The 17,034-nt window shown below is 38.5% G+C and overlaps 1 long non-coding RNA gene across 2 annotated transcripts in view; it reads right to left on the reverse strand.

Annotated features, from left to right (window-relative positions):
• The window catches only part of LOC123764001 (uncharacterized), a 103,142-nt gene extending 99,901 nt beyond the window's left edge, over positions 1–3,241 (reverse strand). The window contains exon 1 of one of the 2 annotated variants that reach the window (XR_011231209.1): positions 2,977–3,225. This is a non-coding gene — a long non-coding RNA (uncharacterized lncRNA). Of the gene's footprint in view, positions 1–2,976 lie in introns of both variants that reach the window. The other variant, XR_006773513.2, reaches the window with a different exon arrangement.
• Positions 3,242–17,034: the final 13,793 nt, after the last annotated feature.

Below are 17,034 nucleotides of genomic sequence, written 5' to 3' on the forward strand. Positions count from 1 at the left end.
GCATAAGATAGTATTGAAAAGATTATAGGAAAAGATCAATTTGTAAGGTAGTCTTGAAAAGACTACCTTACGCTTTGTATGGTCCCACACAGGAAGAGATTCAGCTTATCTCAAAGTGTCCGTCAGTCAGAAAGAGATTCAGCTAGCCTCAAAGAGTGTCCATCAGTTAGGAAGAGATTCAGGTATTCTTGAAAATATCTATGGAAAACACCACCATGGAAGCCGCTAACACTGTTCACTATTTGTATCAGATGCATCATCACTGAATGCAGAAAACGATTCATCTATGTATCATCTAAATAAATTGTAGATAGCATAGGATTGCAAGGGTGACGCTCAGAAATACAACTGGATACGCTCGCTGTATCGTCCTCATAGGTGCTGTATCACTTGCATCCGACTTTTGTGTTAGGTTCTTATTGTGCCTAGCTTCACCTATCTTATGACCCTTATGGTCTTCAAACAATAATGTTTGAATTTAACCGACAGAGCGTTATCTTTCAACACCACGTCGGACAGGTGTTTGGGAGCCAGAGGCACGTGCGCCACCCATGGTTGCTCATTCAGTACTAACCCAGCCAGCAGCCCTAGGGCATTCTGGGAATTTTTTCCAAGATGGCTGCCTCTCACTGGAGGTCCTAAGAGTCCATTTCATACACAACCAACCTCGTACACATTTAGAATTGGTACCGAAAAATCAAAAAGAGTTTTCTCGGTTGGCGTAGTATCCCGCCGACCGAGAATACTCGGTTGGCACAGTTAAGTGGTTAAAGCTGTCCATGGTTGTTCTGGCAATATTTCTTATACTCACTGTTATCCATATATAAATGGTGACCTTTGTTACCAATAGAGGCGACCAATAAAGGTGATTATTGGTCTATACCAATCGGGGAGCCGGCGGTTGAGCGGACAGAACACTGGATGCGTGATCCTGTGGTCCCGGGTTCGATCCTGGGCGCTGCCGAGAAACAATGGGCAGAGTTTCTTTCACCCTGATGCCCCTGTTACCTAGCAGTAAATAGGTACCTGGGAGTTAGCTGTCACAGGCTGCTTCCTGGGGGTGGAGGCATGGTCGAGGACCGGACCGTGGGGACACTAAGCCCCGAAATCATCTCAAGATAACCTACCAAGGTCACCAATAGTTACCAATAAAGGCCATAACATATATATACCTCAAGAGAAATAGCCGGAACGGGCACACGTGTTGGAGGCCGCATTCACAGTACAATAACAATGGGCCTATGGCAGCAGGCGGTGCCTTGATGCCACATGGGCTGTAACAAAATGGGAAGACATTGGTGCAAAATAAAATAAAATAAAATAAAATGTTTATTCAGGTAAGGTACATACATACAAGAGATTTTACATAAATTGATAGATTTATAGATAGAGCTAGTACAGTACATACAATGCCTAAAGCCACTATTACACAAAGTGTTTCGGGCAGGAAAAACTTTAATGACTAATACTTAATACTAAATGAGTATAAAGAATAAAATGTGTTGAGAACAAATAAAAATAAAGATAAGAAGGGGGAAAACATGGCTGAAAAAGCAGCACAAGTACAAATAGATCGACAAAGAGCGTTGTTTAAGAAAACAGACATGGGTTGACAATAGAGGGGCAAGGTAGGTTACAGGGTAGTGCTGTATTAGGTAGTGCTTCGTTTTTATCTTAAACTCGTTGAGAGAGGTACAGTCTTTAACGTGGTTGGGAAGGTCATTCCACATTCTGGGTCCCTTGATTTGTAGAGCATTTCTAGTTTGATTAAGTCGTACTCTTGGAATATCAAAACTGAATTTATTTCTGATGTGGTGCTCATGGGCTCTGTTACAACCTTCAATGAAGCTTTTGAGGTCAGGATTGGCAGGTCAAAGTTTAAAACACATCCCATAATGATCGGATATAAAATGGATTTTTTTTTAACAAATACAGTACTGTATATTTATTTTGGATGTCACCTTCATCTCCACGAAACATCCTCAGAGTTATTTGTGGATGTCAACTACATCCCCATGGAACGAAAGTGTTCAAAATTGGTTTGTTCTCATACATAAATTCATATTATTATGTATAAAAATTCTATGTATATTTAGGCATAAGTTAAGTTAGGTGTTTAGGTTCTGTTGACGATTATTTGTATTTTTAAGTACGTAGGTGAAGCATTTATAGAATTATGGTTCGAACAGAGAACGTGAGCGAAGCACTTGATCCAGAAATGTTCTAACGTCATCATTTGAGAGTCTTGTGTAAACCGCTTTGCATTCAAAAACAGTGAGTAAGGCGGCTGGATTAACGAGCTTGGATCTTTGTTTGCGAAGATGAGCTGTTCACAGCCCCTCATAAACAAAGGCCAAAAATGATTCCATGCACCCACCAAACAACCTGTTTATGAATGAAAAACAGGTTTACACACAACTCAACTGGTGACGTTCGAACATTTCTCGAACAGTGCTTTGATGACAACTTGTTCAAAGTGCAATGCTGTAAATGCTTCACCTACATACTACAAATAAAAATAATCGCCAACAGAACCTAAACTCCTAGCCTAACCATGCCTAAATATGCACAGAATGCTAACATGCAATACTAATTCATATTTGAGAAAGTTCCTATTTTGAAAGTTCCTATTAATATTCACACTTTGAGTGAACAGCATGTTAAAATTCATGAATGGGTCTTCGGGGTCAGCTGCTGGATGGAATGAACTTGGTCTGTGGACAGGTTGGTTTCCTACCACCTGAAAGGAAATCCTATCACATGTTCACCTAGCAGTAAATAGGTACCCAGGAGTTAGTCTGCTTGTTGATGCATCCTGGGTGGGGGCCAGTAGTTTGACCTTGAGGGGGGGGGGGAAAGAGACCTCAATATAAGCCTAACATGTATATACACTGCCTGCCTGTCCTGACACAATGAATTACAGTATTTATGTAATTATCAAAATCAACATCAATGAAATGACGGCCCTAAACTTACCTCTTATGATTATAATCGATAGGCTTCCTCCTCCTTTACTACAAGCGCTTAGTCTTCAGCTCCTCGTCAGCAGCTGACAACAAGCTCTTCCTACTCCTTCTTTTTCTTCTTAATAGTAGGTGCAGTTTGCATGAAGGGTTTGTCCTCCCGATGACTGCCTTCCCACTCTTGTAGACGAGCTGACATCGCCGTCCAGCTCATGTTGTTGTTTACCTCTCATCCAAGATGGCCGCCGGCCGCCACAGAGATCTTGAACTAGTGTGGGTTTAGTACTCGCGCCCAACAATGGCTCATATGACGCAAACTGGTCGCCATATTTGAGAACTTATCTCCAAGGGTAACAAATATTTAAAATTTCATTAATTTAACATACATACATTAGAGATATATGACAGTAGAGTAGTCTTAGATGTATACGGAAATTATATTATAATTATATATACGGAAAGTACATACAATACACAACATTGTATGTACTATGTACATAGTAAATAAATAAATAAATAAATATGTTTATTCAGGTAAGGTATATACATACAAGTGATGTTACATTAATGGATTGATATATAGATAGAGCTAGTACATACAATGCCTAAAGCCACTATTACGCAATGCGTTTCGGGCAAGAAAAACATTAATATCTAGAACTTAATACTAATTGAGCATAAAGAATAAAAAGTGTTGAAAACAGATACAAATAAAGATAAAAAAAGGGGGAACATGACTGAAAAAGCAGCACAAATACAATAGGTTGACAAACAGTGTTGATTAAAAAAAAAAAAAAAAATAATAATAATAAAATAAAATAACAGACATGGGTTGACAATAAAGGAGTGAGGTGGGTTACAGGGAATTTATTAGGTAGTGTTTAGTTTTTATCTTAAACTGGTTGAGAGAGGTACAGTCTTTAACATGGATGGGAAGGTCATTCCACATTCTGGGTCCCTTGATTTGTAGAGCATTTCTAGTTTGATTAAGTCGTACTCTAGGAATATCAAAACTGTATTTATTCCTGGTGTGGTGCTCATGGGTTCTGTTACAACCTTCAATGAAGCTTTTGAGGTCAGGATTGGCATTACAGTTCAGCGTTTTATATATGTATAATACACAAGAGAGAATGTGCAGTGACTTAATATCTAACATATTCAGAGATTTGAGTAGGGGTACCGAGTGATGTCTGGGGCCAGAGTTGGATATTGTCCTAATAGCAGCTTTGTGTTGGGTAATAAGAGGACGTAAATGATTTTGGGTAGTAGAACCCCAAGCACAAATACCATAGTTGAGGTATGGATAGATGAGGGAGTAATAGAGAGTAACCAGGGCAGGGCGGGGTACATAATATCTGATCTTAGAAAGAATGCCAACAGTTTTTGAAACTTTTTTTTATATATTTAGAATGTGACCCTGGAAATTCAGCTTGTGGTCGATGAGAACGCCAAGGAATTTGCCATCTAATTTGTTACAAATTTGGGTATTGTTTATTTTGAGATTTATCTGATTAGAGGATTTATTGCCAAACAGAATATAAAACGTTTTGTCAATGTTAAGGGTGAGTTTGTTGGCAGTTAGCCAAAGATGGACTTTCTCTAGCTCAGTATTTACTGTGGCATTTAGAGCAAGGGGGTCAGGACTGGAGTAAATGAAGGTTGTGTCGTCAGCAAATAGAATTGGTTTGAGGTGTTGGGAGGCATTTGGAAGGTCATTAATGTAGATGAGAAAGAGGAGAGGGCCAAGTATGCTGCCCTGAGGAACACCAATGTTGATGGGTAGGGTGGGAGAAATTGTATTATTCACAGAAACATACTGGAGCCTGTCAGTAAGATAAGATTTGAGGTATTGCAGGGAGTGTCCTCTGACTCCATAATGATGTAATTTAAGAAGAAGGTTTTGATTGTTGACAGTGTCAAAAGCCTTACGCAGGTCCACAAATAACCCAACAGGAAACTCCTTTTTATCAAGAGCTGCGTGAATTACGTTAATCATACTAATAAGTGCATCGTTAGTGCTTTTTTTGGGTCTGAAGCCATATTGACAAGAGCTAAGTATATTGTGTTTGGCTAGAAAAGAGTAAAGCTGCTTGTAGATTAGCTTTTCGAATATTTTTGACAAGTTAGGCAGGATTGATATAGGTCTGTAGTTGTTAACATCAGTGAGATCACCACATTTGTAGACAGGGGTTACTCTTGCTTTTTTTAGAATGTCAGGAAAGGTTTGGAGTTCAAGTGACTTGTTGAAGAGCAATGCAATAGCAGGGGCTAAAGATCTGGAGGCTTTTTTGTAAATTAAAGTTGGTATCTCCTCGAGGGCACTAGACTTGGTTTTAAGGGAAAGGATTATTTCATTGACATCAGTGGAACTAGTAGGCTTTAGGTACAGAGACTGTGGATAGTTACCTGTAAGATAGTCCTTAACATCAGTACAGGAAGATGGAATATCATTTGCAAGGGATGACCCAATGGAAGAGAAGAACCTAGTACATGTAAGTAAGTATGTACTAGCTCTATCTATAAATCCATCAACTTTTGTATTTTACCTTTGTATGTATGTACTTCATTTGAATAAAAAATTTGTATTTGTATATAAAAGTACTTATATGTACTAATAAGGGTCCCGATAGTACATATGCAGTCGGGTTCGTATAGTTTAGTTTAGTTCATTTATTATGCACCCCATACCCATCTTGTGGGCGGTAGTGGAAAGGATTACAGAGGCACATAATGGGCTCAGGGACTGAACCCCACAATTCATTTAGCTAAATAAGAGTTTCAGCACCGCTCCTGTGCCTGGTAAGTCCACTACAGGCTAACCATAGCCCGTGCTACTTGCCCCGCTCCTGTGCCAGGTAAGTTACGGGCTCAGCATAGCCCGTACTACTTGGAATTTGTTCCGAGTAGCTGAATCTATAACAACAACAACGTTAAATAAGAGACAGAAGTGGTTGGGCACTTTTCCTATCAGAACAGACAATAATAGTCAGTTCTGAGAACAATGCAATTTTTCAAGCTCTCCAAACTTTCTTTCACGCATCAACAAAAGCAGAGGTGCAGCATAATTCACTTGCCTTGAGGATAACCCTTGGGTGCCCTCGTACCACAAGGATACTTAACATGAGAAAGGAACTTAATATTCCGAGCGTTGTTGGTCGCGTTACTGAAATTAACTGTCAAATTGATATAAAAATGGTTAGACTAACTTATCCTAACCCTTGCACAGAAGCCCTCCAGAATTTCTTTATTGAAGGTCATCATTGTTCCAAATGGATAACTAAAACTGGAACTGAACTCAAAATGTATCATATTTATCATTTGTACCAAGAGAAACAACAACGGCACTTTCCTGCACCGTGGGAGGTTACACCCTTTCCAGTTTTAATCCCTCCCTTTCCACCAAAGAAGCAAACTAGAGATCAGCCCAAGCTTCCTCTTGAGGTAAAACTCAACGCCTTAAGCCATATTGATGCTCTGTCCGCAGAGACAGAGGAAATCTCTCTTTCTCAAATCAAATACACTATAATGGTTCCCAACACCGCCCCACGGGTGCAGCTGGAAGTGCAGTTGTTCTGACAATGGGCGATGGCTTGTACTCTGAGTGGGGAGTCCGTATAAACAACTGGGCCTCTACCTTTTAGACGGAACTATTTGCCTTGCTTCTTGCACTGAATTTTGTACAAGTCTCCAAACTTGATACATTAATTATAATTGACTCCTTAATTATCATCCTTTATTGAATTGCTCTCAACTCTTAATTAAGACATAACTGTAACATGCTCGTGTCTGAAGCTAGACACAAATACAACAAAATTATTAATGATGGTAACAGAGTCCATTTCATGTATTCACCTAGTTGTGCTTGCGGGGGTTGAGCTCTGCTCTTTCGGCCCGCCTCTCAACTGTCAATCTATAATAATAATAATAACAATAATAATATTTTATTTAGGAAAAGTACATACATAGATGCAGAATTACAAACATTCTGATTATTTATAGATAGAGCTAGTACATACAAATACCTAAAGCCACTAATACACATAGAGCTTTGGGGAAGGTGTGAAAGAAAAAACTTAGACTAAAACTTAAAAGTAATTGAGCTTAAAGTATAAATTCGACTGAAAGAAAAAATATAAGATTAAAAAGGGGAAACATGGTACAAAATAGCCAATATACAAGTTGGTCAACAAACAGCATTGCTTAAAAATAGTAAGATATGAGTTGACATTTAGGGGGGAAGGCAGGTTACAGGGAGTTAATTAGGTAGTACTTAGTTTTCATCTTAAACTGGTTGAGAGAGTTACAATCTTTGTCATTATTGGGAAGGTCATTCCACATTCTGGGTCCCTTTCTGCCCGAAACGCTACGCATACTAGTGGCTGTACAAGAATGTAACAACTCTTGTATATATCTCAAAAAACACACAAAAATTGTAGAGCATTTCTAGTTTAGTTAAGTCGTACTCTTGGAATATCACATAGATATTTGTTTCTGGTGTGGTGCTCATGGGTTCTGTTACAACCTTCTAAGAAGCTTTTAAGGTCAGGATTGACATAAAAGTTTAGAGTTTTAAATATATAGAGAACACATGAGAAGATGTGTAGTGACTTAATATCTGTAATAATTGTACTGATTTATGTCATTTATTGAAATTAATTATTGATCTCATTTTGTTTTCTTAATTAAGTTCATACTAATTATAGGTTAAAAACTAAGCTAAATAAAATTAATTATTTTTAAGATTATTTTACTTTACAATTATCATTTGTCTAATTTTTTTGTTATATATTCATCTTGACAGTTTCTACTGATTTTTTGTTCTCTCCACCAAACTTGTGAATCCTTCATGGCTATCTAGTGATCTTTATTCTACTTCTAATTGTTTCAATTTTTTTGTATACTTGCATTTATTATTGTGTTTTGCTATAATAATTCTCTAACTACAGCAGACTTAGTATTTATGTAAGCATCTACCTCAGTGTCTTAGTAAACTCTTGTTCATATATATAATCTTACCCTGTTATTTTTTATTTTTTTTATTTTTAAATTTAATTTTAATTTGATTTATACATCATTTATTGTAATTAATTACTGAGCTCATTTTGTTTTCTTAAGTTCATACTAATTATTGGTTCACAACTAAGCTATATTAAATAATTGATTTTTAAGATTATTTCACTTTACGAATATTATTTGTCTCATTATTTTTTGCTATATATTATTCTTGTCGGCCTACTGATTTTTCTTCTCTCTTAACCTAACTACTGTGTCCTTCCTGGCTGTCTACGGGGATCTTTACTCTACTTCTAATTGTTTCTATTTTTTGTGTATCTACGTTTATTGTTGTGTTTTGCTATAATTACTTTCTATTTACAGCAGTTTTAGTATTTATCTTGTTCCTGTAATTGCTTATCTTATTGTATCGTGACATTATTGTATCTATATGCTTATTGATATTGATCCTGATCAAAATCTTCTGTATCATACCCACACAAATCAGCACATTGATCATCATTATTGCAGGTATTACACAGGAAATCTTGCAAAAAACAAACTCCTAAATAGCACCTGCTTATCAGTTTACAACCAAAATGTTAGGTCAGTTGGTAAACATTTTGATGATATAAATGCACTACTCACAGCACTATAGGTACTAAATTATCATTCATCTTTTTAACAGAAACTTGGCTAAGTAAAGACTATACCCAACTCTACAATTTAGCTGGTTATAAAGCCATTCATAACTGCAGGCCTAATAAAAAAGGAGGTGGCACAGCAATATATTACAAAGATACCTTCATCTGCAATAGTGTCATCAGTGATAGAGACGACTATTGTGAATATACCTTTGCCAAGTTCACCAGTAAATCCCTTAAATCCTCCCTGACTATCGGTGCCATCTATAGATTTCCTAATACCAACATAGCTTCATTCTCAGACAATGTAAGGAATCTTATCATAAATAACAATCTCAACAAAAATCACATCATTTTAGGAGGTGATTTCAATATTGACCTGAGTCTTCAAAACAACCCTCAAGTTGACTATTTCAGTAACAGCATGCACTCCTGTATGCTAATCCCCACAATCACCAAGCCCATCCGAGTCACTCAACCATCTGCCACTACCCTGGATCACTTATGGACTAATATAACAGCTCCCCTTACATCTGGGGTAATCTACGACAGAACAACTGACCACTATCCTACCTTCCTCATTAGCAAACATGGACACAGCACCTCCAGAAAGCAAGAAACTCTCATTCAGGCTACACAGTGAATCAGCTTTACGCACCACGGGTGCAGCTGGAAGTGCAGTTGTCCTGACAATGGGCGATGGCTTGTACTTTGAGTGGGGAGTCCGTATAAACAACTGGGCCTCTACCCTTCAGACCGAACTATTTGCCTTGCTCCTTGCACTGAAATATTTACAAGTCTCCAAACTTGATACATTAATTGTAAGTGACTCCTTATCATCCTTAAATGCTCTCAACTCTTTAAGACATAACTGTAACATGCTCGTGTCCGAAGCTAGACACAAATACAACAAAATTATTAAGGATGGTAACAGAGTCCATTTCATGTGGTCTCCATCTCATGTTGGCCTCCGAATGCATGATAGAGCTGATAAGTTAGCCAAAGAATCTGCCTTTAAAGGAGCCGTTGAGTGTAACCTTGGATTGTCAATGAGCAATCTGAGAGCAGCAGTACACCGAGAACTTCAACAAGATCTTGTAGATCTGAGGCAAAGTGAAATTGACACCAGTAATTCCATCTATCATCATACTATTATGCAAGAGGAGCCACACATCTATGGATCATCCAATAAAATCAGCAGACTTCTAGATGTTACTACTGTTCAGCTTAGACTCGGTTACAAGTATCTCTGGGAATTCTCATTATCTGCTGATGTAGACCTGACCAAATGTAAACGTGTCCGGACCACGGTCGTGTGCGGTCGCAAGGTTGGCGCTCTTGGCGTTCGCTGCTTGGTGGGAGGTGGAGTATTGCCCCACACTCTTCGTTTTTGCACGTGGTGATACAGGATATTGTGAATTTGTTCTCGATTGTTGACAGCGTCTAAGAAATGGATGGGGGATGGTATGCCTAAGTGGTAGTGAGGAGGACAGACAAGATGATAACAGACTGTTTGAAGTAGTAGTGAACAGAAAGAAACTGAGAAATAATAACAGACAGTGAGAGTGACGATGAAATTACAAAGAGACCAAAGAATGAGACCCTACTCAGCAAGACTCAAGACAAGCAATTTAACAGAAGGAAGAGGCTGTTGTTCCCTACAACATGTCAATTGAATTTCCACCAAAAGCTAGAGTGGACGGTACGTCTAGCTAAACAATGTTTGGAATACGAACCACTCTTCAAGGAGGGTCTTCACCGGCCCTACATAACAGTTGGGACTGAACAGGCCGTGGAACGCCTCACGACGGTTGGTTTTGAGAATGTAGTGATGGTTCCTCCAGAAGAAGGTATGTTGCACACCAAGATCATAGTTTTCAAGTTTCCAACTTATTTGGATCCTGACTGTCTTCTTCTTAACAATGATAATGTTGTCTGGGCAAAGAGGAACAGTGTTCGTGGTGACAAACAGAGCCAGATTGTTGCCTTGGTAAAGGGTGAAGCGCCGGAGAAAATTTTTGTGCAAGGACTAGGCTATAGGAACGTTGCAAAATACGTTGAGTTAAGTTGAACACTTCATACTATGCATGAAGTGTTCACGTTGGGGACATATGGCATGGAAATGCCAGTTTGACCCCAGGTGTCGGTATTGTGGGAAGAAACACGACTCGCGAGAGTGTAGAGTCAAGATTGAAAGAAGTGAAAAAATCGTCCCATTTTGTTGCAACTGTCGAGGCAGCCACAATGCTGGTTCCTCTCTATGCCCCATGAAGCCTCATCTGAAAGAGACTAGGATGGGTCCTACAAGCAGGATAGATGTATCCTCGCAGCAAGGAAAGATTGTGCAAGAGGAACATGGAGGAAACAGTTGGAAGCCAACGACAGCCCCTATGATCAATGTGTGGGAGAAAGGGACGGAGAAAATAAAGGCGAGCCTAGGGAAAGTACATCATGCAGTGGAAAAACTGAAACCTTGTGAGGACAAGGTTCAGGACAATATGGTCACCTCTGAGGATGGTAATCAAATTTTGGAGTATCGAAGAAAACTAGATAAGAGGATTGAGGCATTGGAAAAATTGGCTATGGAAGGTAGACGGGGTGAAGATGGTGGTAAAACAGGACGTGAAATGGAAAGTGAAACTTGCGTAGAAGAAAGTAAGGAAGTGCATGACGTAACGATGATAGAGGATAGTCAGGAGAATACACTTTCTAGTAGTGTTCGCGGTGTTCAACCTCCTGTTGTGACAAATGGTGAAAGAACGGTTAAAGTAAAACGGGTTACAGAAATAACAAAGAAAATAGATATGAATAATATTACCTTCGATGTTAGTAGTAGTTGTGAAAGTGAGGAGAAAGCAAAAATGTTACGGTGTTGGAAGGAAGTTTCTAAGGTACTCTCGTATCTCATGGAATGTGACGGACAGGGCAAAGGTAGTTTTATTATTAATCATGGATGAAAGTAAATTGAGAATATTATCTTGGAACGTTAATGGATTAAAAACTAGAGCGGTGGATGTTCACTATTATACTCTTAGAGAGAATATTGACATAGTAGCACTCCAGGAAACTGGGGATAGGGATGGTAGCATTCTGAGGCTAAATGGCTATAGAGGTTTTCACTTATATGCTGATGGAGGAACTAGGGGGGTCTCATGTTATGTCAAAAGTACCATACCTGCCGAGATAACTGGAATCCCTCAGAGATATAGACGTATTGAAAATATTAGCTTGCGGATACAATTAAAGGACCGAGAGTTAAATTTCATTAATCTGTACATCTCTGATAGCTCCCTTGATTTAAGATACTTGCCAGATTCCTTCTTTTCTGAAGATACACTTGTGGTAGGGGATTTTAATGCCAGACATCCAGCTTTAGGATCAAGGGGTAAAGCAAATAGGAATGGTTGCAGATGGTACCAACTTTTGCAGGAACATGAAGATGTTCAACTGCTGGGCGAGACCTCTCCTACTCATTTGAGGGGAGGGAGATTAGATTATGCTTGTTTGATAAATGCTGAGGGCATAGAGGGGAATTGTCTTACTGTGGATGAAATGCTAAGTGATCATTTTGCATTACAAATACAGCTTAAACTAGATAAAAAGCATGCCTGCCTTCAGAGGAAAAGGTTAAAGTTTAATGAGGGAGAATTAAGGGGTCTTGTTGGCCATATTAAGTCTTGGTATGATACTTATAAGCCAGTTTCGGCAGAAGCATTTTATGAAGATTTAATTAAGGAGGTAGATGTATTTAATGCAACATTGAACCGGAAACCATCTAGTATAAAAAAGCATCCCCCCAGAAAAGAAAATTATACACATGACCAGATGCTTAAGGGGTGGACATTAACAATGAGGAGAGCTCACAGGGATTGGAATAGGAATGGTAGGACTGAGGAAGGGAAGAATGCTTTACTGGCAGTTGCTAGGCTGTGTGGGGAGAAGAGAAAGGAAATTAGGAGCAAGTATTGGCAGGAGTTTGCAGAGAAAGTTGGGAGTAACAGAAACTTGAAGGAAATCTGGCAAGACGTAAATAAAATAAGGGGTAAAAAGCATAATTTTGTTGCACATCCTGACCCATATGTGGAGAGCTAGTGTCAAAATTTATATACTTGAGGTCGATCTCGAACCCATTGTTGATGTGATGACTTATATTGAATTTTGTAACTAGCTCATCAAGATTGTAACTTGCTTAGCTAAATGAATTGTTGGGTTCAGTCCCTGAGACCATTATGTGCCTCTGTAACCCTTTCCACTACCGCCCACAAGATGGGTATGGGGTGCATAATAAATGAACTAAACTAAAACATCCTGACCCGCAAGGAATTGCAAATGGGCTCGTAAATAAATGGGCGGAAGCTGCCAAACTTAGTTCATTACCCGCTGTAACGAGAGAGTCATTAGATTCTTGGAAAGATCTAAGAAAAGATTTTATACTTATAGCAGGTAACAGTGGTGATGTCACTTGCACAGGTATTACCAGAGATGAACTAATAACGGCGATTAAAGTTGGGAAATCTACCGCCCCTGGGGAGGATGGAGTAACTTATGAAATACTTAATGAACTTGCCATTATGACGAAAAGCCGACTTTTAGACCTCTTTAATATTAGTTATAAAGAGGGCAGTATTCCCAGTAAATGGAAAAAAGCTATGATCATCCCTATCCCTAAAGCCAATGGAGAGTATAGACCTGTGTCTTTAACCTCGTGTTTTTGTAAAATGATGGAGAGGATCATTTTAAATAGACTTTTATATATAATAGGTGATCAGCTGTCTAGTAATTTGTTCGGGTTCCTCAAAGGAAAAAGTACCTCTGATTGTATTATTAAATGTCTAGCTAATGAAAATGATTATTATAGAATTTGTATTGATTTACAAGGAGCTTTTGATAAAGCCAACAAAGAGGTTATTTTATTTTATTTTATTTTATTTATATATATACAAGAATATACATTGAGTATACATTGAATATACAAGAATATACAATATACACAATATTTATATATATACATTAGGTTAGTGAGAATACATTGGATAGTACAGTATTTACATTCTTGTAGACATATATTATTAAATATGACCGAAAAAGTAAGATTAATAATTCTAACACGAATTTTCTCAATCTTTCGTACATTACGCTTCACTGTTGGAGGTAAATCAAAAATCACTTCTCCAAAATTCATTTTTATTTCTAGTCTGACGCGACACGGGCGCGTTTCGTAAAACTTATTACATTTTCAAAGACTTCACAAATACACAACTGATTAGAACTTACGTATTCTCTGATTTTATATCTACATTTGAGTGAGGTGGGAAGGGTGATGTGGCATTAACACAAGACAGAACAAGGGGGGATATTAATAGGGTATTAAAAGTATCAACACAAGACAGAACAGAAACAATGGGTATTGAATAGAAGTGTTTGTAGAAAGCCTATTGGTCCATATTTCTTGATGCTTCTATATTGGAGCGGAGTCTTGAGGTGGGTAGAATATAGTTGTGCAATAATTGGCTGTTGATTGCTGGTGTTGACTTCTTGATGTGTAGTGCCTCGCAAACGTCAAGCCGCCTGCTATCGCTGTATCTATCGATGATTTCTGTGTTGTTTACTAGGATTTCTCTGGCGATGGTTTGGTTATGGGAAGAGATTATATGTTCCTTAATGGAGCTCTGTTGCTTATGCATCGTTAAACGCCTAGAAAGAGATGTTGTTGTCTTGCCTATATACTGGGTTTTTTGGAGCTTACAGTCCCCAAGTGGGCATTTGAAGGCATAGACGACGTTAGTCTCTTTTAAAGCGTTCTGTTTTGTGTCTGGAGAGTTTCTCATGAGTAGGCTGGCCGTTTTTCTGGTTTTATAGTAAATCGTCAGTTGTATCCTCTGATTTTTGTCTGTAGGGATAACGTTTCTATTAACAATATCTTTCAGGACCCTTTCCTCCGTTTTATGAGCTGTGGAAAAGAAGTTCCTGTAAAATAGTCTAATAGGGGGTATAGGTGTTGTGTTAGTTGTCTCTTCAGAGGTTGCATGGCTTTTCACTTTCCTTCTTATGATGTCTTCGATGAAACCATTGGAGAAGCCGTTATTGACTAGGACCTGCCTTACCCTACAGAGTTCTTCGTCGACTTGCTTCCATTCTGAGCTGTCGCTGAGAGCACGGTCGACGTATGCGTTAACAACACTCCTCTTGTACCTGTCAGGGCAGTCGCTGTTGGCATTTAGGCACATTCCTATGTTTCCACAATGGAGGCATTTGAGCAGAGTTCCGTGCTGCGTTTCACTTACGAGACGGAAAAACATGGGAAGCTGCCTTTTCTAGATGTAACAGTCATGGAAAAGGGCGGAGGTTTCCACACTGCAGTCTACACTAAGGAAACAAACATAGGAATGTGCCTAAATGCCAACAGCGACTGCCCTGACAGGTACAAGAGGAGTGTTGTTAACGCATACGTCGACCGTGCTCTCAGCGACAGCTCAGAATGGAAGCAAGTCGACGAAGAACTCTGTAGGGTAAGGCAGGTCCTAGTCAATAACGGCTTCTCCAATGGTTTCATCGAAGACATCATAAGAAGGAAAGTGAAAAGCCATGCAACCTCTGAAGAGACAACTAACACAACACCTATACCCCCTATTAGACTATTTTACAGGAACTTCTTTTCCACAGCTCATAAAACGGAGGAAAGGGTCCTGAAAGATATTGTTAATAGAAACGTTATCCCTACAGACAAAAATCAGAGGATACAACTGACGATTTACTATAAAACCAGAAAAACGGCCAGCCTACTCATGAGAAACTCTCCAGACACAAAACAGAACGCTTTAAAAGAGACTAACGTCGTCTATGCCTTCAAATGCCCACTTGGGGACTGTAAGCTCCAAAAAACCCAGTATATAGGCAAGACAACAACATCTCTTTCTAGGCGTTTAACGATGCATAAGCAACAGAGCTCCATTAAGGAACATATAATCTCTTCCCATAACCAAACCATCGCCAGAGAAATCCTAGTAAACAACACAGAAATCATCGATAGATACAGCGATAGCAGGCGGCTTGACGTTTGCGAGGCACTACACATCAAGAAGTCAACACCAGCAATCAACAGCCAATTATTGCACAACTATATTCTACCCACCTCAAGACTCCGCTCCAATATAGAAGCATCAAGAAATATGGACCAATAGGCTTTCTACAAACACTTCTATTCAATACCCATTGTTTCTGTTCTGTCTTGTGTTGATACTTTTAATACCCTATTAATATCCCCCCTTGTTCTGTCTTGTGTTAATGCCACATCACCCTTCCCACCTCACTCAAATGTAGATATAAAATCAGAGAATACGTAAGTTCTAATCAGTTGTGTATTTGTGAAGTCTTTGAAAATGTAATAAGTTTTACGAAACGCGCCCGTGTCGCGTCAGACTAGAAATAAAAATGAATTTTGGAGAAGTGATTTTTGATTTACCTCCAACAGTGAAGCGTAATGTACGAAAGATTGAGAAAATTCGTGTTAGAATTATTAATCTTACTTTTTCGGTCATATTTAATAATATATGTCTACAGGAAAGACTGCTACCAAAATATACTAATATTTACATTCTTGTAAAGCCACTAGTACGCGCAGCGTTTCGGGCAGCTCCTTAATCTAGCAGATAATTTTAAGTAGGTAATTTCTATCAGAATTGATAAATGATAAAGATACATTGCAAGAGAAAAATGAGATGAGAGAGCTTAGTAAGTATATTAAAGCACATTGTTATATTAAAGCTCTGATTGATTGCATTGACAGCTTGATTAGTAATTTAAACAAGATTAATAGACACCATACAGCAGATTGACAGAACATATAAGACAGCAATGATCACAACGGTAAAGATGTTCAGATTGGGTGCATAAAGATTGGGAGACTGGGTAGCAAAAGATACAGATAAACAAGATTTATAAACACCATACAGCAGATTGGCAGCACATATAAGAAGACAGCAATGATCACTATAATAAAGATGTTCAAATTGGGAACATAAAGGTTGGGAGATTGGGTAGCAATTGATACAGTGCAATTTTAAGGCAAAAAGTGAAAAACTATGAAGATGAAATTAGGTACTTTTTAGTATTGATTTTGAATGATGTAAAAGTTGGACAGCTTTTCAATTCAGTAGGGAGTGAGTTCCATAAACTGGGTCCCTTTATTTGCATAGAGTGTTTACACAGATTAAGTTTAACTCTGGGGATATCAAAGAGATATTTATTTCTGGTGTGGTGATAATGGGTCCTATTACATCTGTCCAGGAAGAGTTTCAGACAAGGATTTGCATTTAAGAACAGGGTTTTGTAAATGTAGTTGACACAAGAGAATTTGTGGAGTGAGATTATGTTTAGCATGTTTAGGGAGTTATACAAGGGGGCTGTGTGTTGTCTGAAAGCAGAATTTGATATTA

Source organism: Procambarus clarkii, chromosome 5 (assembly GCF_040958095.1).
Source record: "Procambarus clarkii isolate CNS0578487 chromosome 5, FALCON_Pclarkii_2.0, whole genome shotgun sequence".
NCBI classification, from domain to species: Eukaryota; Metazoa; Arthropoda; class Malacostraca; order Decapoda; family Cambaridae; genus Procambarus; species Procambarus clarkii.